At 37.2% G+C, this 25,981-nt stretch overlaps 1 protein-coding gene and 28 non-coding genes across 29 annotated transcripts in view; 28 read left to right on the forward strand and 1 right to left on the reverse strand.

The window, feature by feature from the left end:
- The window catches only part of LOC146045066 (syncytin-1-like), a 68,703-nt gene that overhangs the window by 30,573 nt on the left and 12,149 nt on the right, over positions 1-25,981 (reverse strand). The window lies entirely within an intron of this gene.
- On the forward strand, positions 750-822 carry TRNAT-CGU (transfer RNA threonine (anticodon CGU)). Its single transcript has one exon. It is a non-coding gene; the product is annotated as a tRNA-Thr (tRNA).
- Positions 1,120-1,192, forward strand: TRNAT-UGU (transfer RNA threonine (anticodon UGU)). The gene has a single exon. It is a non-coding gene; the product is annotated as a tRNA-Thr (tRNA).
- Positions 1,484-1,556, forward strand: TRNAT-UGU (transfer RNA threonine (anticodon UGU)). Its single transcript has one exon. It is a non-coding gene; the product is annotated as a tRNA-Thr (tRNA).
- TRNAT-UGU (transfer RNA threonine (anticodon UGU)) lies at positions 1,855-1,927 on the forward strand. The gene has a single exon. It is a non-coding gene; the product is annotated as a tRNA-Thr (tRNA).
- On the forward strand, positions 3,275-3,347 carry TRNAT-CGU (transfer RNA threonine (anticodon CGU)). The gene has a single exon. It is a non-coding gene; the product is annotated as a tRNA-Thr (tRNA).
- On the forward strand, positions 3,997-4,069 carry TRNAT-UGU (transfer RNA threonine (anticodon UGU)). The gene has a single exon. It is a non-coding gene; the product is annotated as a tRNA-Thr (tRNA).
- On the forward strand, positions 5,411-5,483 carry TRNAT-CGU (transfer RNA threonine (anticodon CGU)). The gene has a single exon. It is a non-coding gene; the product is annotated as a tRNA-Thr (tRNA).
- On the forward strand, positions 6,823-6,895 carry TRNAT-CGU (transfer RNA threonine (anticodon CGU)). The gene has a single exon. It is a non-coding gene; the product is annotated as a tRNA-Thr (tRNA).
- Positions 7,194-7,266, forward strand: TRNAT-UGU (transfer RNA threonine (anticodon UGU)). Its single transcript has one exon. It is a non-coding gene; the product is annotated as a tRNA-Thr (tRNA).
- TRNAT-UGU (transfer RNA threonine (anticodon UGU)) lies at positions 7,566-7,638 on the forward strand. The gene has a single exon. It is a non-coding gene; the product is annotated as a tRNA-Thr (tRNA).
- On the forward strand, positions 8,979-9,051 carry TRNAT-CGU (transfer RNA threonine (anticodon CGU)). Its single transcript has one exon. It is a non-coding gene; the product is annotated as a tRNA-Thr (tRNA).
- Positions 10,399-10,471, forward strand: TRNAT-CGU (transfer RNA threonine (anticodon CGU)). The gene has a single exon. It is a non-coding gene; the product is annotated as a tRNA-Thr (tRNA).
- Positions 10,770-10,842, forward strand: TRNAT-UGU (transfer RNA threonine (anticodon UGU)). The gene has a single exon. It is a non-coding gene; the product is annotated as a tRNA-Thr (tRNA).
- TRNAT-UGU (transfer RNA threonine (anticodon UGU)) lies at positions 11,141-11,213 on the forward strand. The gene has a single exon. It is a non-coding gene; the product is annotated as a tRNA-Thr (tRNA).
- On the forward strand, positions 12,554-12,626 carry TRNAT-CGU (transfer RNA threonine (anticodon CGU)). The gene has a single exon. It is a non-coding gene; the product is annotated as a tRNA-Thr (tRNA).
- Positions 13,974-14,046, forward strand: TRNAT-CGU (transfer RNA threonine (anticodon CGU)). Its single transcript has one exon. It is a non-coding gene; the product is annotated as a tRNA-Thr (tRNA).
- On the forward strand, positions 14,345-14,417 carry TRNAT-UGU (transfer RNA threonine (anticodon UGU)). Its single transcript has one exon. It is a non-coding gene; the product is annotated as a tRNA-Thr (tRNA).
- Positions 15,771-15,843, forward strand: TRNAT-CGU (transfer RNA threonine (anticodon CGU)). Its single transcript has one exon. It is a non-coding gene; the product is annotated as a tRNA-Thr (tRNA).
- On the forward strand, positions 17,222-17,294 carry TRNAT-CGU (transfer RNA threonine (anticodon CGU)). The gene has a single exon. It is a non-coding gene; the product is annotated as a tRNA-Thr (tRNA).
- TRNAT-CGU (transfer RNA threonine (anticodon CGU)) lies at positions 18,839-18,911 on the forward strand. Its single transcript has one exon. It is a non-coding gene; the product is annotated as a tRNA-Thr (tRNA).
- TRNAT-UGU (transfer RNA threonine (anticodon UGU)) lies at positions 19,210-19,282 on the forward strand. The gene has a single exon. It is a non-coding gene; the product is annotated as a tRNA-Thr (tRNA).
- On the forward strand, positions 19,551-19,623 carry TRNAT-UGU (transfer RNA threonine (anticodon UGU)). The gene has a single exon. It is a non-coding gene; the product is annotated as a tRNA-Thr (tRNA).
- Positions 19,922-19,994, forward strand: TRNAT-UGU (transfer RNA threonine (anticodon UGU)). Its single transcript has one exon. It is a non-coding gene; the product is annotated as a tRNA-Thr (tRNA).
- Positions 20,996-21,068, forward strand: TRNAT-CGU (transfer RNA threonine (anticodon CGU)). Its single transcript has one exon. It is a non-coding gene; the product is annotated as a tRNA-Thr (tRNA).
- Positions 22,613-22,685, forward strand: TRNAT-CGU (transfer RNA threonine (anticodon CGU)). The gene has a single exon. It is a non-coding gene; the product is annotated as a tRNA-Thr (tRNA).
- TRNAT-CGU (transfer RNA threonine (anticodon CGU)) lies at positions 24,033-24,105 on the forward strand. Its single transcript has one exon. It is a non-coding gene; the product is annotated as a tRNA-Thr (tRNA).
- Positions 24,404-24,476, forward strand: TRNAT-UGU (transfer RNA threonine (anticodon UGU)). The gene has a single exon. It is a non-coding gene; the product is annotated as a tRNA-Thr (tRNA).
- Positions 25,830-25,902, forward strand: TRNAT-CGU (transfer RNA threonine (anticodon CGU)). The gene has a single exon. It is a non-coding gene; the product is annotated as a tRNA-Thr (tRNA).

Here is a 25,981-nt window from a genome sequence, read left to right on the forward strand (position 1 = left end):
TTACAACCTCTTCCTACTTATCTGTCCATTGCCTATCTGTCTCCTCTCAGGACTCTACCTCACCCCTCTTCCACTAATAGTATGTTTCCCGCAAGGTTCTTTTCTTTGTCCTCTCCTTTTCTTTTTGTATGCATCCTCTTTAGTTGAGCTCATTAGCTTTTTTGACTGACAATATCATCTTTTTGCTGCTGATACTTAAATCTACCTTGTCTCCCCAGACTTTTACTCACTCGTATCTCCACCAGTCTATCAGCTATCTCTTCTTAGATGTCCCAGCGCTTTGTGAAACTAAACACGTCTAAGACTGACCTGATTATCTTACCACCCTCCACACTGCGTCATCTTCCACAACTGCATTATATATTGATGGCACTACAGACTCTTCTAGTTCTCACTTTCTCCTCTCCCATTTACATCTATGACCTTATCTCCCTTTAAATTCCCACATTTTCTCATTACCACTCCTGCCAATTGCTTACTTTCTACCACTCATGCCTCCAAGACTCTTTACTGTTTTGTTTTTTTGCAAATTTGTTTATGTGCTCTGTAATTGGACAACACAGATTACTTGTGGCACTAAATACAGAATAATAATATTTCTTAAACACTCTCATTGAAAATATATCATAGAGTTTCATTTGAAAAAAGTGTACATTGGCATGAATTGCCAAAAAATTTACAATTTGCAATTGATTATGTTCCTCCAGTACACAGACACCATATATGTCTAGAAATTAATGCACCTCCATGGCTCCATAGCTCAACGGTTAGAGCACTGTTCTCGTAAACCAGGGGTCGTGAGTTCAAGTCTCACTGGGGCCTTCCAGTTCTTTATTGTTTCATTTACAAAAACTTAATTTGCATGACAGCATGTACAGTGATCTTAATTTGCATGACAGTATATACAGTGGTCTTCTCAAGTCTCAAGTGAGAAGATCTATTTCAAGTTCAATGTGTGCATTTAGCATGGAGATTGCAAATGATTCAGAATCGGCCATTTGTAAACAGTGTCCATTGGGTCAAAGAGCTACAAATTAAAATCAAAAATTAAATTTCAAATTTGATTTCTTTGAAACCCCACAAATGCATGATTTTTTTTTAACATACAGTCTCATGTAAGGCTTCATAGCTCAGGGGTTAGAGCACTGGTCTTGTAAACCAGGGGTCGTGAGTTCAAATCTCACTGGGGCCTGCCAGTTCTTTATTGTTACATCTACTAAAACTTAATTTGCATGACAGCATGTACAGTGATCTTAATTTGCATGACAGTATATACAGTGGTCGTCTCAAGTGAGAAGATCTATTTCAAGTTCAATGTGTGCATTTAGCATGGAGATTGCAAATGATTCAGAATCGGCCATTTGTAAACAGTGTCCATTGGGTCAAAGAGCTACAAATTAAAATCAAAAATTAAATTTCAAATTTGATTTCTTTGAAACCCCACAAATGCATGATTTTTTTTAAAACATACATTCTCATGAAAGGCTTCATAGCTCAGGGGTTAGAGCACTGGTCTTGTAAACCAGGGGTCGTGAGTTCAAATCTCACTGGGGCCTACCAGTTCTTTATTGTTACATCTACTAAAACTTAATTTGCATGACAGTATGTACAGTGATCTTAATTTGCATGACAGTATATACAGTGGTCTTCTCAAGTCTCAAGTGAGAAGATCTATTTCAAGTTCAATGTGTGCATTTAGCATGGAGATTGCAAATGATTCAGAATCAGTCATTTGTAAACAGTGTCCATTGGGTCAAGGAGCTACAAATTAAAATCCAAAATTAAATTTCAAATTTGATTTCTTTGAAATCCCACAAATGCATGATTTTTTTTTAAACATACATTCTCATGAAAGGCTTCATAGCTCAGGGGTTAGAGCACTGGTCTTGTAAACCAGGGGTCGTGAGTTCAAATCTCACTGGGGCCTACCAGTTCTTTATTGTTACATCTACTAAAACTTAATTTGCATGACAGCATGTACAGTGATCTTAATTTGCATGACAGTATATACAGTGGTCGTCTCAAGTGAGAAGATCTATTTCAAGTTCAATGTGTGCATTTAGCATGGAGATTGCAAATGATTCAGAATCGGCCATTTGTAAACAGTGTCCATTGGGTCAAAGAGCTACAAATTAAAATCAAAAATTAAATTTCAAATTTGATTTCTTTGAAACCCCACAAATGCATGATTTTTTTTAAAACATACATTCTCATGTAAGGCTTCATAGCTCAGGGGTTAGAGTGAGTTCAAATCTCACTGGGGCCTACCAGTTCTTTATTGTTACAGCTACTAAAAATTAATTTGCATGACCATATGTAAAGTAGTTTCATCAAGTCGAAAGTAAAGAGATCTATTTCAGTTTGTTCACATACTTCGATAGTCAATTTGGAGCATCACTTAAGACGTTCATTCTATTTTTCTGACTGTTTTCAATTGCATGTCTCATATCTTTATTGTTCAACCAATTCTATGCATGCCCCAAGCATAGCTATGCATCCAAACTCCTTGAGCTCATTGTTTACAACCTCTTCCTACCTATCTGTCCATTGCCTATCTGTCTCCTCTCAGGACTCTACCTCACCCCTCTTCCACTAATAGTATGTTTCCCGCAAGGTTCTTTTCTTTGTCCTCTCCTTTTCTTTTTGTATGCATCCTCTTTAGTTGAGCTCATTAGCTTTTTTGACTGACATCATCATCTTTTTGCTGCTGATACTCAAATCTACCTTGTCTCCCCAGACTTTTACTCACTCGTATCTCCACCAGTCTATCAGCTATCTCTTCTTGGATGTCCCAGCGCTTTGTGAAACTAAACACGTCTAAGACTGACCTGATTATCTTACCACCCTCCACACTGCGTCATCTTCCACAACTGCATTATATATTGATGGCACTACAGACTCTTCTAGTTTTCCTTTCTCACTTTCTCCTCTCCCATGTACATCTATGACCTTATCTCCCTTTAAATTCCCACATTTTCTCATTACCACTCCTGCCAATTGCTTACTTTCTACCACTCATGCCTCCAAGACTCTTTACTGTTTTGTTTTTTGCAAATTTGTTTATGTGCTCTGTAATTGGACAACGCAGATCCCTTGTGGCACTAAATACAGAATAATAATATTTCTTAAACACTCTCATTGGAAATATATCATAGAGTTTCATTTGAAAAAAGTGTACATTGGCATGAATTGCCAAAAAATGTACAATTTGCAATTGATTATGTTCCTCCAGTACACAGACACCATATATGTCCAGAAATTAATGCACCTCCATGGCTCCATAGCTCAGGGGTTAGAGCACTGGTCTCGTAAACCAGGGGTCGTGAGTTCAAGTCTCACTGGGGCCTTCCAGTTCTTTATTGTTTCATTTACAAAAACTTAATTTGCATGACAGCATGTACAGTGATGTTAATTTGCATGACAGTATATACAGTGGTCTTCTCAAGTCTCAAGTGAGAAGATCTATTTCAAATTCAATGTGTGCATTTAGCATGGAGATTGCAAATGATTCAGAATCAGTCATTTGTAAACAGTGTCCATTGGGTCAAGGAGCTACAAATTAAAATCCAAAATTATATTTCAAATTTGATTTCTTTGAAACCCCACAAATGCATGATTTTTTTTTTAACATACATTCTCAGGGGTTAGAGCACTGGTCTTGTAAACCAGGGGTCGTGAGTTCAAATCTCACTGGGGCCTACCAGTTCTTTATTGTTACATCTACTAAAACTTAATTTGCATGACAGTATGTACAGTGATCTAATTTGCATGACAGTATATACAGTGGTCTTCTCAAGTCTCAAGTGAGAAGATCTATTTCAAGTTCAATGTGTGCATTTAGCATGGAGATTGCATATGATTCAGAATCAGTCATTTGTAAACAGTGTCCATTGGGTCAAGGAGCTACAAATTAAAATCCAAAATTAAATTTCAAATTTGATTTCTTTGAAACCCCACAAATGCATGATTTTTTTTTAAACATACAGTCTCATGTAAGGCTTCATAGCTCAGGGGTTAGAGCACTGGTCTTGTAAACCAGGGGTCGTGAGTTCAAATCTCATTGGGGCCTACCAGTTCTTTATTGTTACATCTACTAAAGCTTAATTTGCATGACAGCATGTACAGTGATCTTAATTTGCATGACAGTATATACAGTGGTCGTCTCAAGTGAGAAGATCTATTTCAAGTTCAATGTGTGCATTTAGCATGGAGATTGCAAATGATTCAGAATAGGCCATTTGTAAACAGTGTCCATTGGGTCAAAGAGCTACAAATTAAAATCAAAAATTAAATTTCAAATTTGATTTCTTTGAAACCCCACAAATGCATGATTTTTTTTTAAACATACATTCTCATGTAAGGCTTCATAGCTCAGGGGTTAGAGTGAGTTCAAATCTCACTGGGGCCTACCAGTTCTTTATTGTTACAGCTACTAAAAATTTATTTGCATGACCATATGTAAAGTAGTTTCATCAAGTCGAAAGTAAAGAGATCTATTTCAATTTGTTCACATACTTTGATAGTCAATTTGGAGCATCACTTAAGACGTTCATTCTATTTTTCTGACTGTTTTCAATTGCATGTCTCATATCTTTATTGTTCAACCAATTCTATGCATGCCCCAAGCATAGCTATGCATCCAAACTCCTTGAGCTCATTGTTTACAACCTTTTCCTACCTATCTGTCCATTGGCTATCTGTCTCCTCTCAGGACTCTACCTCACCCCTCTTCCACTAATAGTATGTTTCCCGCAAGGTCCTTTTCTTTGTCCTCTCCTTTTCTTTTTGTATGCATCCTCTTTAGTTGAGCTCATTAGCTTTTTTGACTGACAATATCATCTTTTTGCTGCTGATACTCAAATCTACCTTGTCTCCCCAGACTTTTACTCACTCGTATCTCCACCAGTCTATCAGCTATCTCTTCTTGGATGTCCCAGCGCTTTGTGAAACTAAACACGTCTAAGACTGACCTGATTATCTTACCACCCTCCACACTGCGTCATCTTCCACAACTGCATTATATATTGATGGCACTACAGACTCTTCTAGTTCTCACTTTCTCCTCTCCCATTTACATCTATGACCTTATCTCCCTTTAAATTCCCACATTTTCTCATTACCACTCCTGCCAATTGCTTACTTTCTACCACTCATGCCTCCAAGACTCTTTACTGTTTTGTTTTTTTGCAAATTTGTTTATGTGCTCTGTAATTGGACAACACAGATCCCTTGTGGCACTAAATACAGAATAATAATATTTCTTAAACACTCTCATTGGAAATATATCATAGAGTTTAATTTGAAAAAAGTGTACATTGGCATGAATTGCCAAAAAATTTACAATTTGCAATTGATTATGTTCCTCCAGTACACAGACACCATATATGTCTAGAAATTAATGCACCTCCATGGCTCCTTAGCTCAGGGGTTAGAGCACTGGTCTCGTAAACCAGGGGTCGTGAGTTCAAGTCTCACTGGGGCCTTCCAGTTCTTTATTGTTTCATTTACAAAAACTTAATTTGCATGACAGCATGTACAGTGATCTTAATTTGCATGACAGTATATACAGTGGTCGTCTCAAGTGAGAAGATCTATTTCAAGTTCAATGTGTGCATTTAGCATGGAGATTGCAAATGATTCAGAATCAGTCATTTGTAAACAGTGTCCATTGGGTCAAGGAGCTACAAATTAAAATCCAAAATTAAATTTCAAATTTGATTTCTTTGAAACCCCACAAATGCATGATTTTTTTTAAACATACATTCTCATGTAAGGCTTCATAGCTCAGGGGTTAGAGTGAGTTCAAATCTCACTGGGGCCTACCAGTTCTTTATTGTTACAGCTACTAAAAATTAATTTGCATGACCATATGTAAAGTAGTTTCATCAAGTCGAAAGTAAAGAGATCTATTTGAATTTGTTCACATACTTTGATAGTCAATTTGGAGCATCACTTAAGACGTTCATTCTATTTTTCTGACTGTTTTCAATTGCATGTCTGATATCTTTATTGTTCAACCAATTCTATGCATGCCCCAAGCATAGCTATGCATCCAAACTCCTTGAGCTCATTGTTTACAACCTCTTCCTACCTATCTGTCCATTGCCTATCTGTCTCCTCTCAGGACTCTACCTCACCCCTCTTCCACTAATAGTATGTTTCCCGCAAGGTTCTTTTCTTTGTCCTCTCGTTTTCTTTTTGTATGCATCCTCTTTAGTTGAGCTCATTAGCTTTTTTGACTGACAATATCATCTTTTTGCTGCTGATACTCAAATCTACCTTGTCTCCCCAGACTTTTACTCACTCGTATCTCCACCAGTCTATCAGCTATCTCTTCTTGGATGTCCCAGCGCTTTGTGAAACTAAACACGTCTAAGACTGACCTGATTATCTTACCACCCTCCACACTGCGTCATCTTCCACAACTGCATTATATATTGATGGCACTACAGACTCTTCTAGTTCTCACTTTCTCCTCTCCCATTTACATCTATGACCTTATCTCCCTTTAAATTCCCACATTTTCTCATTACCACTCCTGCTAATTGCTTACTTTCTACCACTCATGCCTCCAAGACTCTTTACTGTTTTGTTTTTTGCAAATTTGTTTATGTGCTCTGTAATTGGACAATGCAGATCCCTTGTGGCACTAAATACAGAATAATAATATTTCTTGAACACTCTCATTGGAAATATATCATAGAGTTTCATTTGAAAAAAGTGTACATTGGCATGAATTGCCAAAAAATGTACAATTTGCAATTTATTATGTTCCTCCAGTACACAGACACCATATATGTCTAGAAATTAACGCACCTCCATGGCTCCATAGCTCAGGGGTTAGAGCACTGGTCTCGTAAACCAGGGGTCGTGAGTTCAAGTCTCACTGGGGCCTTCCAGTTCTTTATTGTTTCATTTACAAAAACTTAATTTGCATGACAGCATGTACAGTGATCTTAATTTGCATGACAGTATATACAGTGGTCTTCTCAAGTCTCAAGTGAGAAGATCTATTTCAAGTTCAATGTGTGCATTTAGCATGGAGATTGCAAATGATTCAGAATCAGTCATTTGTAAACAGTGTCCATTGGGTCAAGGAGCTACAAATTAAAATCCAAAATTAAATTTCAAATTTGATTTCTTTGAAACCCCACAAATGCATGATTCTTTTTTAAACATACATTATCATGTAAGGCTTCATAGCTCAGGGGTTAGAGCACTGGTCTTGTAAACCAGGGGTCGTGAGTTCAAATCTCACTGGGGCCTACCAGTTCTTTATTGTTACATCTACTAAAACTTAATTTGCATGACAGTATGTACAGTGATCTTAATTTGCATGACAGTATATACAGTGGTCTTCTCAAGTCTCAAGTGAGAAGATCTATTTCAAGTTCAATGTGTGCATTTAGCATGGAGATTGCAAATGATTCAGAATCAGTCATTTGTAAACAGTGTCCATTGGGTCAAGGAGCTACAAATTAAAATCCAAAATTAAATTTCAAATTTGATTTCTTTGAAACCCCACAAATGCATGATTTTTTTTTTAAACATATATTCTCATGTTAGGCTTCATAGCTCAGGGGTTAGAGCACTGGTCTTGTAAACCAGGGGTCGTGAGTTCAAATCTCACTGGGGCCTACCAGTTCTTTATTGTCACATCTACTAAAACTTAATTTGCATGACAGCATGTACAGTGATCTTAATTTGCATGACGGTATATACAGTGGTCGTCTCAAGTGAGAAGATCTATTTCAAGTTCAATGTGTGCATTTAGCATGGAGATTGCAAATGATTCAGAATCGGCCATTTGTAAACAGTGTCCATTGGGTCAAAGAGCTACAAATTAAAATACAAAATTAAATTTCAAATTTGATTTCTTTGAAACCCCACAAATGCATGATTTTTTTTTAAACATACATTCTCATGTAAGGCTTCATAGCTCAGGGGTTAGAGTGAGTTCAAATCTCACTGGGGCCTACCAGTTCTTTATTGTTACAGCTACTAAAAATTAATTTGCATGACCATATGTAAAGTAGTTTCATCAAGTCGAAAGTAAAGAGATCTATTTCAATTTGTTCACATACTTTGATAGTCAATTTGGAGCATCACTTAAGACGTTCATTCTGTTTTTCTGACTGTTTTAAATTGCATGTCTCATATCTTTATTGTTCAACCAATTCCATGCATGCCCTAAGCATAGCTATGCATCCAAACTCCTTGAGCTCATTGTTTACAACCTCTTCCTACCTATCTGTCCATTGCCTATCTGTCTCCTCTCAGGACTCTACCTCACCCCTCTTCCACTAATAGTATGTTTCCCGCAAGGTTCTTTTCTTTGTCCTCTCCTTTTCTTTTTGTATGCATCCTCTTTAGTTGAGCTCATTAGCTTTTTTGACTGACAATATCATCTTTTTGCTGCTGATACTCAAATCTACCTTGTCTCCCCAGACTTTTACTCACTCGTATCTCCACCAGTCTATCAGCTATCTCTTATTGGATGTCCCAGCGCTTTGTGAAACTAAACACGTCTAAGACTGACCTGATTATCTTACCACCCTCCACACTGCGTCATCTTCCACAACTGCATTATATATTGATGGCACTACAGACTCTTCTAGTTCTCACTTTCTCCTCTCCCATTTACATCTATGACCTTATCTCCCTTTAAATTCCCACATTTTCTCATTACCACTCCTGCCAATTGCTTACTTTCTACCACTCATGCCTCCAAGACTCTTTACTGTTTTGTTTTTTGCAAATTTGTTTATGTGCTCTGTAATTGGACAACGCAGATCCCTTGTGGCACTAAATACAGAATAATAATATTTCTTGAACACTCTCATTGGAAATATATCATAGAGTTTCATTTGAAAAAAGTGTACATTGGCATGAATTGCCAAAAAATGTACAATTTGCAATTGATTATGTTCATCCAGTACACAGACACCATATATGTCTAGAAATTAATGCACCTCCATGGCTCCATAGCTCAGGGGTTAGAGCACTGGTCTCGTAAACCAGGGGTCGTGAGTTCAAGTCTCACTGGGGCCTTCCAGTTCTTTATTGTTTCATTTACAAAAACTTAATTTGCATGACAGCATGTACAGTGATCTTAATTTGCATGACAGTATATACAGTGGTCTTCTCAAGTCTCAAGTGAGAAGATCTATTTCAAGTTCAATGTGTGCATTTAGCATGGAGATTGCAAATGATTCAGAATCAGTCATTTGTAAACAGTGTCCATTGGGTCAAGGAGCTACAAATTAAAATCCAAAATTAAATTTCAAATTTGATTTCTTTGAAACCCCACAAATGCATGATTTTTTTTAAAACATACATTCTCATGTAAGGCTTCATAGCTCAGGGGTTAGAGTGAGTTCAAATCTCACTGGGGCCTACCAGTTCTTTATTGTTACAGCTACTAAAAAATAATTTGCATGACCATATGTAAAGTAGTTTCATCAAGTCGAAAGTAAAGAGATCTATTTGAATTTGTTCACATACTTTGATAGTCAATTTGGAGCATCACTTAAGACGTTCATTCTATTTTTCTGACTGTTTTCAATTGCATGTCTCATATCTTTATTGTTCAACCAATTCTATGCATGCCCCAAGCATAGCTATGCATCCAAACTCCTTGAGCTCATTGTTTACAACCTCTTCCTACCTATCTGTCCATTGCCTATCTGTCTCCTCTCAGGACTCTACCTCACCCCTCTTCCACTAATAGTATGTTTCCCGCAAGGTTCTTTTCTTTGTCCTCTCCTTTTCTTTTTGTATGCATCCTCTTTAGTTGAGCTCATTAGCTTTTTTGACTGACAATATCATCTTTTTGCTGCTGATACTCAAATCTACCTTGTCTCCCCAGACTTTTACTCACTCGTATCTCCACCAGTCTATCAGCTATCTCTTCTTGGATGTCCCAGCGCTTTGTGAAACTAAACACGTCTAAGACTGACCTGATTATCTTACCACCCTCCACACTGCGTCATCTTCCACAACTGCATTATATATTGATGGCACTACAGACTCTTCTAGTTCTCACTTTCTCCTCTCCCATTTACATCTATTACCTTATCTCCCTTTAAATTCCCACATTTTCTCATTACCACTCCTGCCAATTGCTTACTTTCTACCACTCATGCCTCCAAAACTCTTTACTGTTTTGTTTTTTGCAAATTTGTTTATGTGCTCTGTAATTGGACAATGCAGATCCCTTGTGGCACTAAATACAGAATAATAATATTTCTTGAACACTCTCATTGGAAATATATCATAGAGTTTCATTTGAAAAAAGTGTACATTGGCATGAATTGCCAAAAAATGTACAATTTGCAATTGATTATGTTCCTCCAGTACACAGACACCATATATGTCTAGAAATTAATGCACCTCCATGGCTCCATAGCTCAGGGGTTAGAGCACTGGTCTCGTAAACCAGGGGTCGTGAGTTCAAGTCTCGCTGGGGCCTTCCAGTTCTTTATTGTTTCATTTACAAAAACTTAATTTGCATGACAGCATGTACAGTGATCTTAATTTGCATGACAGTATATACAGTGGTCTTCTCAAGTCTCAAGTGAGAAGATCTATTTCAAGTTCAATGTGTGCATTTAGCATGGAGATTGCAAATGATTCAGAATCAGTCATTTGTAAACAGTGTCCATTGGGTCAAGGAGCTACAAATTAAAATCCAAAATTAAATTTCAAATTTGATTTCTTTGAAACCCCACAAATGCATGATTCTTTTTTAAACATACATTATCATGTAAGGCTTCATAGCTCAGGGGTTAGAGCACTGGTCTTGTAAACCAGGGGTCGTGAGTTCAAATCTCACTGGGGCCTACCAGTTCTTTATTGTTACATCTACTAAAACTTAATTTGCATGACAGTATGTACAGTGATCTTAATTTGCATGACAGTATATACAGTGGTCTTCTCAAGTCTCAAGTGAGAAGATCTATTTCAAGTTCAATGTGTGCATTTAGCATGGAGATTGCAAATGATTCAGAATCAGTCATTTGTAAACAGTGTCCATTGGGTCAAGGAGCTACAAATTAAAATCCAAAATTAAATTTCAAATTTGATTTCTTTGAAACCCCACAAATGCATGATTTTTTTTTAAACATACATTCTCATGTAAGGCTTCATAGCTCAGGGGTTAGAGCACTGGTCTTGTAAACCAGGGGTCGTGAGTTCAAATCTCACTGGGGCCTACCAGTTCTTTATTGTTACATCTACTAAAACTTAATTTGCATGACAGCATGTACAGTGATCTTAATTTGCATGACGGTATATACAGTGGTCGTCTCAAGTGAGAAGATCTATTTCAAGTTCAATGTGTGCATTTAGCATGGAGATTGCAAATGATTCAGAATCGGCCATTTGTAAACAGTGTCCATTGGGTCAAAGAGCTACAAATTAAAATACAAAATTAAATTTCAAATTTGATTTCTTTGAAACCCCACAAATGCATGATTTTTTTTTAAACATACATTCTCATGTAAGGCTTCATAGCTCAGGGGTTAGAGTGAGTTCAAATCTCACTGGGGCCTACCAGTTCTTTATTGTTACAGCTACTAAAAATTAATTTGCATGACCATATGTAAAGTAGTTTCATCAAGTCGAAAGTAAAGAGATCTATTTCAATTTGTTCACATACTTTGATAGTCAATTTGGAGCATCACTTAAGACGTTCATTCTATTTTTCTGACTGTTTTCAATTGCATGTCTCATATCTTTATTGTTCAACCAATTCCATGCATGCCCCAAGCATAGCTATGCATCCAAACTCCTTGAGCTCATTGTTTACAACCTCTTCCTACCTATCTGTCCATTGCCTATCTGTCTCCTCTCAGGACTCTACCTCACCCCTCTTCCACTAATAGTATGTTTCCCGCAAGGTTCTTTTCTTTGTCCTCTCCTTTTCTTTTTGTATGCATCCTCTTTAGTTGAGCTCATTAGCTTTTTTGACTGACAATATCATCTTTTTGCTGCTGATACTCAAATCTACCTTGTCTCCCCAGACTTTTACTCACTCGTATCTCCACCAGTCTATCAGCTATCTCTTCTTGGATGTCCCAGCGCTTTGTGAAACTAAACACGTCTAAGACTGACCTGATTATCTTACCACCCTCCACACTGCGTCATCTTCCACAACTGCATTATATATTGATGGCACTACAGACTCTTCTAGTTCTCACTTTCTCCTCTCCCATTTACATCTATGACCTTATCTCCCTTTAAATTCCCACATTTTCTCATTACCACTCCTGCCAATTGCTTACTTTCTACCACTCATGCCTCCAAGACTCTTTACTGTTTTGTTTTTTGCAAATTTGTTTATGTGCTCTGTAATTGGACAACGCAGATCCCTTGTGGCACTAAATACAGAATAATAATATTTCTTGAACACTCTCATTGGAAATATATCATAGAGTTTCATTTGAAAAAAGTGTACATTGGCATGAATTGCCAAAAAATGTACAATTTGCAATTGATTATGTTCCGCCAGTACACAGACACCATATATGTCTAGAAATTAATGCACCTCAATGGCTCCATAGCTCAGGGGTTAGAGCACTGGTCTCGTAAACCAGGGGTCGTGAGTTCAAGTCTCACTGGGGCCTTCCAGTTCTTTATTGTTTCATTTACAAAAACTTAATTTGCATGACAGCATGTACAGTGATCTTAATTTGCATGACAGTATATACAGTGGTCTTCTCAAGTCTCAAGTGAGAAGATCTATTTCAAGTTCAATGTGTGCATTTAGCATGGAGATTGCAAATGATTCAGAATCAGTCATTTGTAAACAGTGTCCATTGGGTCAAGGAGCTACAAATTAAAATCCAAAATTAAATTTCAAATTTGATTTCTTTGAAACCCCACAAATGCATGATTTTTTTTAAAACATACATTCTCATGTAAGGCTTCATAGCTCAGGGGTTAGAGTGAGTTCAAATCTCACTGGGGCCTACCAGTTCTTTATTGTTACAGCTACTAAAAATTAATTTGCATGACCATATGTAAAGTAGTTTCATCAAGTCGAAAGTAAAGAGATCTATTTGAATTTGTTCACATACTTTGATAGTCAATTTGGAGCATCACTTAAGACGTTCATTCTATTTTTCTGACTGTTTTCAATTGCATGTCTCATATCTTTATTGTTCAACCAATTCTATGCATGCCCCAAGCATAGCTATGCATCCAAACTCCTTGAGCTCATTGTTTACAACCTCTTCCTACCTATCTGTCCATTGCCTATCTGTCTCCTCTCAGGACTCTACCTCACCCCTCTTCCACTAATAGTATGTTTCCCGCAAGGTTCTTTTCTTTGTCCTCTCCTTTTCTTTTTGTATGCATCCTCTTTAGTTGAGCTCATTAGCTTTTTTGACTGACAATATCATCTTTTTGCTGCTGATACTCAAATCTACCTTGTCTCCCCAGACTTTTACTCACTCGTATCTCCACCAGTCTATCAGCTATCTCTTATTGGATGTCCCAGCGCTTTGTGAAACTAAACACGTCTAAGACTGACCTGATTATCTTACCACCCTCCACACTGCGTCATCTTCCACAACTGCATTATATATTGATGGCACTACAGACTCTTCTAGTTCTCACTTTCTCCTCTCCCATTTACATCTATGACCTTATCTCCCTTTAAATTCCCACATTTTCTCATTACCACTCCTGCCAATTGCTTACTTTCTACCACTCATGCCTCCAAGACTCTTTACTGTTTTGTTTTTTGCAAATTTGTTTATGTGCTCTGTAATTGGACAACGCAGATCCCTTGTGGCACTAAATACAGAATAATAATATTTCTTGAACACTCTCATTGGAAATATATCATAGAGTTTCATTTGAAAAAAGTGGACATTGGCATGAATTGCCAAAAAATTTACAATTTGCAATTGATTATGTTCCTCCAGTACACAGACACCATATATGTCTAGAAATTAATGCACCTCCATGGCTCCATAGCTCAGGGGTTAGAGCACTGGTCTCGTAAACCAGGGGTCGTGAGTTCAAGTCTCGCTGGGGCCTTCCAGTTCTTTATTGTTTCATTTACAAAAACTTAATTTGCATGACAGCATGTACAGTGATCTTAATTTGCATGACAGTATATACAGTGGTCTTCTCAAGTCTCAAGTGAGAAGATCTATTTCAAGTTCAATGTGTGCATTTAGCATGGAGATTGCAAATGATTCAGAATCAGTCATTTGTAAACAGTGTCCATTGGGTCAAGGAGCTACAAATTAAAATCCAAAATTAAATTTCAAATTTGATTTCTTTGAAACCCCACAAATGCATGATTTTTTTTTAAACATACATTCTCATGTAAGGCTTCATAGCTCAGGGGTTAGAGCACTGGTCTTGTAAACCAGGGGTTGTGAGTTCAAATCTCACTGGGGCCTACCAGTTCTTTATTGTTACATCTACTAAAACTTAATTTGCATGACAGTATGTACAGTGATCTTAATTTGCATGACAGTATATACAGTGTTCTTCTCATGTCTCAAGTGAGAAGATCTATTTCAAGTTCAATGTGTGCATTTAGCATGGAGATTGCAAATGATTCAGAATCAGTCATTTGTAAACAGTGTCCATTGGGTCAAAGAGCTACAAATTAAAATCAAAAATTAAATTTCAAATTTGATTTCTTTGAAACCCCACAAATGCATGATTTTTTTAAACATACATTCTCATGTAAGGCTTCATAGCTCAGGGGTTAGAGTGAGTTCAAATCTCACTGGGGCCTACCAGTTCTTTATTGTTACAGCTACTAAAAATTAATTTGCATGACCATATGTAAAGTAGTTTCATCAAGTCGAAAGTAAAGAGATCTATTTCAATTTGTTCACATACTTTAATAGTCAATTTGGAGTATCACTTAAGACGTTTATTCTATTTTTCTGACTGTTTTCAATTGCATGCCTCATATCTTTATTGTTCAACCAATTCTATGCATGCCCCAAGCATAGCTATGCATCCAAACTCCTTGAGCTCATTGTTTACAACCTCTTCCTACCTATCTGTCCATTGCCTATCTGTCTCCTCTCAGGACTCTACCTCACCCCTCTTCCACTAAAAGTATGTTTACCGCAAGGTTCTTTTCTTTGTCCTCTCCTTTTCTTTTTGTATGCATCCTCTTTAGTTGAGCTCATTAGCTTTTTTGACTGACAATATCATCTTTTTGCTGCTGATACTCAAATCTACCTTGTCTCCCCAGACTTTTACTCACTCGTATCTCAACCAGTCTATCAGCTATCTCTTCTTGGATGTCCCTGCGCTTTGTGAAACTAAACACGTCTAAGACTGACCTGATTATCTTACCACCCTCCACACTGCGTCATATTCCACAACTGCATTATATATTGATGGCACTACAGACTCTTCTAGTTCTCCTTTCTCACTTTCTCCTCTCCCATTTACATCTATGACCTTATCTCCCTTTAAATTCCCACATTTTCTCATTACCACTCCTGCCAATTGTTTACTTTCTACCACTCATGCCTCCAAGACTCTTTACTGTTTTGTTTTTTTGCAAATTTGTTTATGTGCTCTGTAATTGGACAACGCAGATCCCTTGTGGCACAAAATACAGAATAATAATATTTCTTAAACACTCTCATTGGAAATATATCATAGAGTTTCATTTGAAAAAAGTGTACATTGGCATGAATTGCCAAAAAATGTACAATTTGCAATTGATTATGTTCCTCCAGTACACAGACACCATATATGTCTAGAAATTAATGCACCTCCATGGCTCCATAGCTCAGGGGTTAGAGCACTGGTCTCGTAAACCAGGGATCGTGAGTTCAAGTCTCACTGGGGCCTTCCAGTTCTTTATTGTTTCATTTACAAAAACTTAATTTGCATGACAGTATATACAGTGGTCGTCTCAAGTGAGAAGATCTATTTCAAGTTCAATGTGTGCATTTAGCATGGAGATTGCAAATGATTCAGAATCGGCCATTTGTAAACAGTGTCCATTGGGTCAAAGAGCTACAAATTAAAATCAAAAATTAAATTTCAAATTTGATTTCTTTGAAACCCCACAAATGCATGATTTTTTTTTAAACATACATACTCATGTAACGCTTCATATCTCAGGGGTAAGCGCACTGGTCTTATAAACCAGGGGTCGTGAGTTCAAATCTCACTGGGGCCTACCAGTTCTTTATTGTTACATCTACTAAAACTTAATTTGCATGACAGTATGTACAGTGATCTTAATTTGCATGACAGTATATACAGTGTTCTTCTCAAGTCTCAAGTGAGAAGATCTATTTCAAGTTCAATGTGTGCATTTAGCATGGACATTGCAAATGATTCAGAATCAGTCATTTGTAAACAGTGTCCATTGGGTCAAAGAGCTACAAATTAAAATCAAAAATTAAATTTCAAATTTGATTTCTTTGAAACCCCACAAATGCATGATTTTTTTTTAAACATACAGCTCATTGTTTACAACCTCTTCCTACCTATCTGTCCATTGCCTATCTGTCTCCTCTCAGGACTCTACCTCACCCCTCTTCCACTAATAGTATGTTTCCCGCAAGGTTCTTTTCTTTGTCCTCTCCTTTTCTTTTTTTATGCATCCTCTTTAGTTGAGCTCATTAGCTTTTTTGACTGACAATATCATCTTTTTGCTGCTGATACTCAAATCTACCTTGTCTCCCCAGACTTTTACTCACTCGTATCTCCACCAGTCTATCAGCTATCTCTTCTTGGATGTCCCAGCGCTTTGTAAAACTAAACACGTCTAAGACTGACCTGATTATCTTACCACCCTCCACACTGCGTCATCTTCCACAACTGCATTATATATTGATGGCACTACAGACTCTTCTAGTTCTCACTTTCTCCTCTCCCATTTACATCTATGACCTTATCTCCCTTTAAATTCCCACATTTTCTCATTACCACTCCTGCCAATTGCTTACTTTCTACCACTCATGCCTCCAAGACTCTTTACTGTTTTGTTTTTTGCAAATTTGTTTATGTGCTCTGTAATTGGACAACGCAGATCCCTTGTGGCACTAAATACAGAATAATAATATTTCTTGAACACTCTCATTGGAAATATATCATAGAGTTTCATTTGAAAAAAGTGTACATTGGCATGAATTGCCAAAAAATGTACAATTTGCAATTGATTATGTTCCTCCAGTACACAGACACCATATATGTCTAGAAATTAATGCACCTCCATGGCTCCATAGCTCAGGGGTTAGAGCACTGGTCTCGTAAACCAGGGGTCGTGAGTTCAAGTCTCACTGGGGCCTTCCAGTTCTTTATTGTTTCATTTACAAAAACTTAATTTGCATGACAGCATGTACAGTGATCTTAATTTGCATGACAGTATATACAGTGGTCTTCTCAAGTCTCAAGTGAGAAGATCTATTTCAAGTTCAATGTGTGCATTTAGCATGGAGATTGCAAATGATTCAGAATCAGTCATTTGTAAACAGTGTCCATTGGGTCAAGGAGCTACAAATTAAAATCCAAAATTAAATTTCAAATTTGATTTCTTTGAAACCCCACAAATGCATGATTCTTTTTTAAACATACATTCTCATTTGCAATCTCCATGCTAAATGCACACATTGAACTTGAAATAGATCTTCTCACTTGAGACTTGAGAAGACCACTGTATATACTGTCATGCAAATTAAGATCACTGTACAAGCTGTCATGCAAATTAAGTTTTTGTAAATGAAACAATAAAGATCAGGGGTTAGAGCACTGGTCTTGTAATCCAGGGGTCGTGAGTTCAAATCTCACTGGGGCCTACCAGTTCTTTATTGTTACATCTACTAAAACTTAATTTGCATGACAGCATGTACAGTGATCTTAATTTGCATGACGGTATATACAGTGGTCGTCTCAAGTGAGAAGATCTATTTCAAGTTCAATGTGTGCATTTAGCATGGAGATTGCAAATGATTCAGAATCGGCCATTTGTAAACAGTGTCCATTGGGTCAAAGAGCTACAAATTAAAATACAAAATTAAATTTCAAATTTGATTTCTTTGAAACCCCACAAATGCATGATTCTTTTTTAAACATACAGCTCATTGTTTACAACCTCTTCCTACCTATCTGTCCATTGCCTATCTGTCTCCTCTCAGGACTCTACCTCACCCCTCTTCCACTAATAGTATGTTTCCCGCAAGGTTCTTTTCTTTGTCCTCTCCTTTTCTTTTTGTATGCATCCTCTTTAGTTGAGCTCATTAGCTTTTTTGACTGACAATATCATCTTTTTGCTGCTGATACTCAAATCTACCTTGTCTCCCCAGACTTTTACTCACTCGTATCTCCACCAGTCTATCAGCTATCTCTTCTTGGATGTCCCAGCGCTTTGTGAAACTAAACACGTCTAAGACTGACCTGATTATCTTACCACCCTCCACACTGCGTCATCTTCCACAACTGCATTATATATTGATGGCACTACAGACTCTTCTAGTTCTCACTTTCTCCTCTCCCATTTACATCTATGACCTTATCTCCCTTTAAATTCCCACATTTTCTCATTACCACTCCTGCCAATTGCTTACTTTCTACCACTCATGCCTCCAAGACTCTTTACTGTTTTGTTTTTTGCAAATTTGTTTATGTGCTCTGTAATTGGACAACGCAGATCCCTTGTGGCACTAAATACAGAATAATAATATTTCTTGAACACTCTCATTGGAAATATATCATAGAGTTTCATTTGAAAAAAGTGTACATTGGCATGAATTGCCAAAAAATGTACAATTTGCAATTGATTATGTTCCTCCAGTACACAGACACCATATATGTCTAGAAATTAATGCACCTCCATGGCTCCATAGCTCAGGGGTTAGAGCACTGGTCTCGTAAACCAGGGGTCGTGAGTTCAAGTCTCACTGGGGCCTTCCAGTTCTTTATTGTTTCATTTACAAAAACTTAATTTGCATGACAGCATGTACAGTGATCTTAATTTGCATGACAGTATATACAGTGGTCTTCTCAAGTCTCAAGTGAGAAGATCTATTTCAAGTTCAATGTGTGCATTTAGCATGGAGATTGCAAATGATTCAGAATCAGTCATTTGTAAACAGTGTCCATTGGGTCAAGGAGCTACAAATTAAAATCCAAAATTAAATTTCAAATTTGATTTCTTTGAAACCCCACAAATACATGATTCTTTTTTAAACATACATTCTCATGTAAGGCTTCATAGCTCAGGGGTTAGATCACTGGTCTTGTAAACCAGGGGTTGTGAGTTCAAATCTCACTGGGGCCTACCAGTTCTTTATTGTTACATCTACTAAAACTTAATTTGCATGACAGTATATACAGTGTTCTTCTCAAGTCTCAAGTGAGAAGATCTATTTCAAGTTCAATGTGTGCATTTAGCATGGAGATTGCAAATTATTCAGAATCGGCCATTTGTAAACAGTGTCCATTGGGTCAAAGAGCTACAAATTAAAATACAAAATTAAATTTCAAATTTGATTTCTTTGAAACCCCACAAATGCATGATTTTTTTTTAAACATACATTCTCATGTAAGGCTTCATATCTCAGGGGTAAGCGCACTGGTCTTGTAAACCAGGGGTCGTGAGTTCAAATCTCACTGGGGCCTACCAGTTCTTTATTGTTACATCTACTAAAACTTAATTTGCATGACAGTATGTACAGTGATCTTAATTTGCATGACAGTATATACAGTGTTCTTCTCAAGTCTCAAGTGAGAAGATCTATTTCAAGTTCAATGTGTGCATTTAGCATGGACATTGCAAATGATTCAGAATCAGTCATTTGTAAACAGTGTCCATTGGGTCAAAGAGCTACAAATTAAAATCAAAAATTAAATTTCAAATTTGATTTCTTTGAAACCCCACAAATGCATGATTTTTTTTTAAACATACATTCTCATGTAAGGCTTCATAGCTCAGGGGTTAGAGCACTGGTCTTGTAAACCAGGGGTTGTGAGTTCAAATCTCACTGGGGCCTACTAGTTCTTTATTGTTACAGCTACTAAAAATTAATTTGCATGACCATATGTAAAGTAGTTTCATCAAGTCGAAAGTAAAGAGATCTATTTCAATTTGTTCACATACTTTGATAGTCAATTTGGAGCATCACTTAAGACGTTCATTCTATTTTTCTGACTGTTTTCAATTGCATGTCTCATATCTTTATTGTTCAACCAATTCTATGCATGCCCCAAGCATAGCTATGCATCCAAACTCCTTTAGCTCATTGTTTACAACCTCTTCCTACCTATCTGTCCATTGCCTATCTGTCTCCTCTCAGGACTCTACCTCACCCCTCTTCCACTAATAGTATGTTTCCTGCAAGGTTCTTTTCTTTGTCCTCTCCTTTTCTTTTTGTATGCATCCTCTTTAGTTGAGCTCATTAGCTTTTTTGACTGACAATATCATCTTTTTGCTGCTGATACTCAAATCTACCTTGTCTCCCCAGACTTTTACTCACTCGTATCTCCACCAGTCTATCAGCTATCTCTTCTTGGATGTCCCAGCGCTTTGTGAAACTAAACACGTCTAAGACTGACCTGATTATCTTACCACCCTCCACACTGCGTCATCTTCCACAACTGCATTATATATTGATGGCACTACAGACTCTTCTAGTTCTCACTTTCTCCTCTCCCATTTACATCTATGACCTTATCTCCCTTTAAATTCCCACATTTTCTCATTACCACTCCTGCGAATTGCTTACTTTCTACCACTCATGCCTCCAAGACTCTTTACTGTTTTGTTTTTTGCAAATTTGTTTATGTGCTCTGTAATTGGACAACGCAGATCCCTTGTGGCACTAAATACAGAATAATAATATTTCTTGAACACTCTCATTGGAAATATATCATAGAGTTTCATTTGAAAAAAGTGTACATTGGCATGAATTGCCAAAAAATGTACAATTTGCAATTGATTATGTTCCTCCAGTACACAGACACCATATATGTCTAGAAATTAACGCACCTCCATGGCTCCATAGCTCAGGGGTTAGAGCACTGGTCTCGTAAACCAGGGGTCGTGAGTTCAAGTCTCACTGGGGCCTTCCAGTTCTTTATTGTTTCATTTACAAAAACTTAATTTGCATGACAGCATGTACAGTGATCTTAATTTGCATGACAGTATATACAGTGGTCTTCTCAAGTCTCAAGTGAGAAGATCTATTTCAAGTTCAATGTGTGCATTTAGCATGGAGATTGCAAATGATTCAGAATCAGTCATTTGTAAACAGTGTCCATTGGGTCAAGGAGCTACAAATTAAAATCCAAAATTAAATTTCAAATTTGATTTCTTTGAAACCCCACAAATGCATGATTCTTTTTTAAACATACATTCTCATTTGCAATCTCCATGCTAAATGCACACATTGAACTTGAAATAGATCTTCTCACTTGAGACTTGAGAAGACCACTGTATATACTGTCATGCAAATTAAGATCACTGTACAAGCTGTCATGCAAATTAAGTTTTTGTAAATGAAACAATAAAGATCAGGGGTTAGAGCACTGGTCTTGTAATCCAGGGGTCGTGAGTTCAAATCTCACTGGGGCCTACCAGTTCTTTATTGTTACATCTACTAAAACTTAATTTGCATGACAGCATGTACAGTGATCTTAATTTGCATGACGGTATATACAGTGGTCGTCTCAAGTGAGAAGATCTATTTCAAGTTCAATGTGTGCATTTAGCATGGAGATTGCAAATGATTCAGAATCGGCCATTTGTAAACAGTGTCCATTGGGTCAAAGAGCTACAAATTAAAATACAAAATTAAATTTCAAATTTGATTTCTTTGAAACCCCACAAATGCATGATTCTTTTTTAAACATACAGCTCATTGTTTACAACCTCTTCCTACCTATCTGTCCATTGCCTATCTGTCTCCTCTCAGGACTCTACCTCACCCCTCTTCCACTAATAGTATGTTTCCCGCAAGGTTCTTTTCTTTGTCCTCTCCTTTTCTTTTTGTATGCATCCTCTTTAGTTGAGCTCATTAGCTTTTTTGACTGACAATATCATCTTTTTGCTGCTGATACTCAAATCTACCTTGTCTCCCCAGACTTTTACTCACTCGTATCTCCACCAGTCTATCAGCTATCTCTTCTTGGATGTCCCAGCGCTTTGTGAAACTAAACACGTCTAAGACTGACCTGATTATCTTACCACCCTCCACACTGCGTCATCTTCCACAACTGCATTATATATTGATGGCACTACAGACTCTTCTAGTTCTCACTTTCTCCTCTCCCATTTACATCTATGACCTTATCTCCCTTTAAATTCCCACATTTTCTCATTACCACTCCTGCCAATTGCTTACTTTCTACCACTCATGCCTCCAAGACTCTTTACTGTTTTGTTTTTTGCAAATTTGTTTATGTGCTCTGTAATTGGACAACGCAGATCCCTTGTGGCACTAAATACAGAATAATAATATTTCTTGAACACTCTCATTGGAAATATATCATAGAGTTTCATTTGAAAAAAGTGTACATTGGCATGAATTGCCAAAAAATGTACAATTTGCAATTGATTATGTTCCTCCAGTACACAGACACCATATATGTCTAGAAATTAATGCACCTCCATGGCTCCATAGCTCAGGGGTTAGAGCACTGGTCTCGTAAACCAGGGGTCGTGAGTTCAAGTCTCACTGGGGCCTTCCAGTTCTTTATTGTTTCATTTACAAAAACTTAATTTGCATGACAGCATGTACAGTGATCTTAATTTGCATGACAGTATATACAGTGGTCTTCTCAAGTCTCAAGTGAGAAGATCTATTTCAAGTTCAATGTGTGCATTTAGCATGGAGATTGCAAATGATTCAGAATCAGTCATTTGTAAACAGTGTCCATTGGGTCAAGGAGCTACAAATTAAAATCCAAAATTAAATTTCAAATTTGATTTCTTTGAAACCCCACAAATACATGATTCTTTTTTAAACATACATTCTCATGTAAGGCTTCATAGCTCAGGGGTTAGAGTGAGTTCAAATCTCACTGGGGCCTACTAGTTCTTTATTGTTACAGCTACTAAAAATTAATTTGCATGACCATATGTAAAGTAGTTTCATCAAGTCGAAAGTAAAGAGATCTATTTCAATTTGTTCACATACTTTGATAGTCAATTTGGAGCATCACTTAAGACGTTCATTCTTTTTTTCTGACTGTTTTCAATTGCATGTCTCATATCTTTATTGTTCAACCAATTCTATGCATGCCCCAAGCATAGCTATGCATCCAAACTCCTTGAGCTCATTGTTTACAACCTCTTCCTACCTTTCTGTCCATTGCCTATCTGTCTCCTCTCAGGACTCTACCTCACCCCTCTTCCACTAATAGTATGTTTCCCGCAAGGTTCTTTTCTTTGTCCTCTCCTTTTCTTTTTGTATGCATCCTCTTTAGTTGAGCTCATTAGCTTTTTTGACTGACAATATCATCTTTTTGCTGCTGATACTCAAATCTACCTTGTCTCCCCAGACTTTTACTCACTCGTATCTCCACCAGTCTATCAGCTATCTCTTCTTGGATGTCCCAGCGCTTTGTGAAACTAAACACGTCTAAGACTGACCTGATTATCTTACCACCCTCCACACTGCGTCATCTTCCACAACTGCATTATATATTGATGGCACTACAGACTCTTCTAGTTCTCACTTTCTCCTCTCCCATTTACATCTATGACCTTATCTCCCTTTAAATTCCCACATTTTCTCATTACCACTCCTGCCAATTGCTTACTTTCTACCACTCATGCCTCCAAGACTCTTTACTGTTTTGTTTTTTGCAAATTTGTTTATGTGCTCTGTAATTGGACAACGCAGATCCCTTGTGGCACTAAATACAGAATAATAATATTTCTTAAACACTCTCATTGGAAATATATCATAGAGTTTCATTTGAAAAAAGTGTACATTGGCATGAATTGCCAAAAAATGTACAATTTGCAATTGATTATGTTCCTCCAGTACACAGACACCATATATGTCTAGAAATTAATGCACCTCCATGGCTCCATAGCTCAGGGGTTAGAGCACTGGTCTCGTAAACCAGGGGTCGTGAGTTCAAGTCTCACTGGGGCCTTCCAGTTCCTTATTGTTACATCTACTAAAACTTAATTTGCATGACAGCATGTACAGTGATCTTAATTTGCATGACAGTATATACAGTGGTCTTCTCAAGTCTCAAGTGAGAAGATCTATTTCAAGTTCAATGTGTGCATTTAGCATGGAGATTGCAAATAATTCAGAATCGGCCATTTGTAAACCGTGTCCATTGGGTCAAAGAGCTACAAATTAAAATCAAAAATTAAATTTCAAATTTGATTTCTTTGAAACCCCACAAATGCATGATTTTTTTTTAAACATACATTCTCATGTAAGGCTTTATAGCTCAGGGGTTAGAGCACTGGTCTTGTAAACCAGGCGTTGTGAGTTCAAATCTCACTGGGGCCTACCAGTTCTTTATTGTTACATCTACTAAAACTTAATTTGCATGACAGTATGTACAGTGATCTTAATTTGCATGCCAGTATATACAGTGTTCTTCTCATGTCTCAAGTGAGAAGATCTTTTTCAAGTTCAATGTGTGCATTTAGCATGGAGATTGCAAATGATTCAGAATCAGTCATTTGTAAACAGTGTCCATTGGGTCAAAGAGCTACAAATTAAAATCAAAAATTAAATTTCAAATTTGATTTCTTTGAAACCCCACAAATGCATGATTTTTTTAAACATACATTCTCATGTAAGGCTTCATAGCTCAGGGGTTAGAGTGAGTTCAAATCTCACTGGGGCCTACCAGTTCTTTATTGTTACAGCTACTAAAAATTAATTTGCATGACCATATGTAAAGTAGTTTCATCAAGTCGAAAGTAAAGAGATCTATTTCAATTTGTTCACATACTTTAATAGTCAATTTGGAGCATCACTTAAGACGTTTATTCTATTTTTCTGACTGTTTTCAATTGCATGCCTCATATCTTTATTGTTCAACCAATTCTATGCATGCCCCAAGCATAGCTATGCATCCAAACTCCTTGAGCTCATTGTTTACAACCTCTTCCTACCTATCTGTCCATTGCCTATCTGTCTCCTCTCAGGACTCTACCTCACCCCTCTTCCACTAAAAGTATGTTTACCGCAAGGTTCTTTTCTTTGTCCTCTCCTTTTCTTTTTGTATGCATCCTCTTTAGTTGAGCTCATTAGCTTTTTTGACTGACAATATCATCTTTTTGCTGCTGATACTCAAATCTACCTTGTCTCCCCAGACTTTTACTCACTCGTATCTCAACCAGTCTATCAGCTATCTCTTCTTGGATGTCCCTGCGCTTTGTGAAACTAAACACGTCTAAGACTGACCTGATTATCTTACCACCCTCCACACTGCGTCATCTTCCACAACTGCATTATATATTGATGGCACTACAGACTCTTCTAGTTCTCCTTTCTCACTTTCTCCTCTCCCATTTACATCTATGACCTTATCTCCCTTTAAATTCCCACATTTTCTCATTACCACTCCTGCCAATTGTTTACTTTCTACCACTCATGCCTCCAAGACTCTTTACTGTTTTGTTTTTTTGCAAATTTGTTTATGTGCTCTGTAATTGGACAACGCAGATCCCTTGTGGCACAAAATACAGAATAATAATATTTCTTAAACACTCTCATTGGAAATATATCATAGAGTTTCATTTGAAAAAAGTGTACATTGGCATGAATTGCCAAAAAATGTACAATTTGCAATTGATTATGTTCCTCCAGTACACAGACACCATATATGTCTAGAAATTAATGCACCTCCATGGCTCCATAGCTCAGGGGTTAGAGCACTGGTCTCGTAAACCAGGGATCGTGAGTTCAAGTCTCACTGGGGCCTTCCAGTTCATTATTGTTTCATTTACAAAAACTTAATTTGCATGACAGTATATACAGTGGTCGTCTCAAGTGAGAAGATC

The sequence above is a fragment of the Crinia signifera genome, chromosome 11 (genome assembly GCF_055691185.1).
Source record: "Crinia signifera chromosome 11, ASM5569118v1, whole genome shotgun sequence".
NCBI classification, from domain to species: Eukaryota; Metazoa; Chordata; class Amphibia; order Anura; family Myobatrachidae; genus Crinia; species Crinia signifera.